This window comes from Trichomycterus rosablanca, chromosome 23, assembly GCF_030014385.1.
Source record: "Trichomycterus rosablanca isolate fTriRos1 chromosome 23, fTriRos1.hap1, whole genome shotgun sequence".
Taxonomy (NCBI): Eukaryota; Metazoa; Chordata; class Actinopteri; order Siluriformes; family Trichomycteridae; genus Trichomycterus; species Trichomycterus rosablanca.
Genome location: NC_086010.1, coordinates 12952066 through 12954598, shown reverse-complemented (window position 1 = coordinate 12954598; position 2533 = coordinate 12952066). Strand labels below are relative to the sequence as shown.

At 35.0% G+C, this 2533-nt stretch overlaps 1 long non-coding RNA gene across 1 annotated transcript; it reads left to right on the top strand.

Annotated features, from left to right (window-relative positions):
- LOC134301314 (uncharacterized) lies at positions 1–2297 on the top strand. Its single transcript, XR_010007435.1, has 3 exons — positions 1–25; positions 1864–1964; positions 2078–2297. It is a non-coding gene; the product is annotated as an uncharacterized LOC134301314 (long non-coding RNA).
- The last annotated feature ends 236 nt before the right edge of the window (positions 2298–2533 follow it).

Here is a 2533-nt window from a genome sequence, read left to right as displayed (position 1 = left end):
TTTTTTGGAATATGTATTTATAGCGGTATGTTCTTTTCACATTTCATGTTGTATGTTAGGTAGTTTGTGATTAAACACATACTTTAAAGTATTGAATGAACTACTGTCAGAGGTTTTATTGCTCCATCCCAAGTCAGAGGTTTTCACACTGCGTTCGTCTTCAGCCTTGCTGTCAATCAACTAGAATTAACGTGTCAGATTTATTTGTAAATAAATCCTAATACAGGACATGCTCTTATTCACACACTTGTTTGTTCTTTTCGTTTTGTCACGCAAGAAAAAGTTTTGGTGCACATACAAATAAACTATATCGCACAGGACAATAGTCTGTGTTATTATTTAAGGTTACTCATCTCAGCTGCACTACCATTTACTTTAAAGAACAGTTTCATTCATGGTGATCTCTCGTTCATTTAAACTTTACAAACTGCAGCCATGTGATTTTAAAATTAACAAACAGTATGTAGAACAAGTTTAACCTATAGATCAGTCCATTACACTAGGGGGGAACACATTTACCTGGAGACCTGGGGAATATGGTTCCCCACATGTATATCACTGTGTGTGTAATGATAAAACACTACAGTGATGCTGGTGATGTATTTAACTGTTGTCATTATGTAGAACAAGTTTAACCTATGAAACAGTCCATCAAACTAACAACACAGGGGGGGAACACATTTACCTGGAGACCTGGGGAATATGGTTCCCCACATGTATATCACTGTGTGTGTAATGATAAAACACTACAGTGATGCTGGTGATGTATTTAACTGTTGTCATTATGTAGAACAAGTTTAACCTGTAGATCAGTCCATCAAACTAACAACACAGGGGGGAACACATTTACCTGGAGACCTGGGGAATATGGTTCCCCACATGTATATCACTGTGTGTGTAATGATAAAACACTACAGTGATGCTGGTGATGTATTTAACTGTTGTTATTATGTAGAACAAGTTTAACCTATAGATCAGTCCATTATACTAAAAACACAGGGGGGGAACCCATTTACCTGAAGACCTGGGGAATATGGTTCCCCACATGTATATCACTGTGTGTGTAATTATAAAACACTACAGTGATGCTGGTGATGTATTTAACTGTTGTTATTATGTAGAACAAGTTTAACCTATAGATCAGTCCATTATACTGAAAACACAGGGGGGAACACATTTACCTGAAGACCTGGAGAATATGGTTCCCCACATGTATATCACTGTGATGATTCTTTTTTTTTTTAATGCAAACTACAGGCACACACACATTTTAAGAACAAAATATCTGTATTAGAAATTAGTGTTAAACTAAATTATGCATATATTACAATTATGCAAATATATAATAAAGAAATCCACCTCAATGCAAATTAAAACTTAAATACATATTTATAGCTTAATAGAAATATATATATTTTTAAACGAAATAAAATAAAATCTGGGATGGTGCCCTGGGATTGACTAGCATCACATCCATAGTGCACTCCTGCCGTACGTCCAGTTTCCCCAGGAACAGTTCTGGATCCTCCACGGCCATGACCAGGATAAAGCAGTTACTAAACAGAAATGAATGATTAATTTACTATCTACTTTATAAATAAACTAAAAGAGCAACATAAAATAAAATACAGCAACAAGCAAACTTTTTAGAAATAACATCCCAGTTAACCTTGGTCTAATCTTCAGTACATGCCGGACAATGAAGGTCTTCCTCTACTGGTGGGTTGCCAACACATGACTGGTGGTACCAAAGAAATAGTAATAATGCCTTAATTTTATTGGCTTTTTCATTGCACCATGCTATTATATATGTATGTCCTTGACTTTCCCTCTGGGATTAATAAAGTGATCTATCTATTATAGCCTGTGATGGATGTGACAGATGGTACCACCAGTCATGTGTTGGCAACCCACCAGTAGAGGAAGACCTTCATTGTCTGGCATGTACTGAAGATTAGACCAAGGTTAACTGGGATGTTATTTCTAAAAAGTTTGCTTGTTGCTGTATTTTATTTTATGTTGCTCTTTTAGTTTATTTATAAAGTAGATAGTAAATTAATCATTCATTTCTGTTTAGTAACTGCTTTATCCTGGTCATGGCCGTGGAGGATCCAGAACTGTTCCTGGGGAAACTGGACGTACGGCAGGAGTGCACTATGGATGTGATGCTAGTCAATCCCAGGGCACCATCCCAGATTTTATTTTATTTCGTTTAAAAATATATATATTTCTATTAAGCTATAAATATGTATTTAAGTTTTAATTTGCATTGAGGTGGATTTCTTTATTATATATTTGCATAATTGTAATATATGCATAATTTAGTTTAACACTAATTTCTAATACAGATATTTTGTTCTTAAAATGTGTGTGTGCCTGTAGTTTGCATTAAAAAAAAAAAGAATCATCACAGTGATATACATGTGGGGAACCATATTCTCCAGGTCTTCAGGTAAATGTGTTCCCCCCTGTGTTTTCAGTATAATGGACTGATCTATAGGTTAAACTTGTTCTACATAATAACAACAGTTAA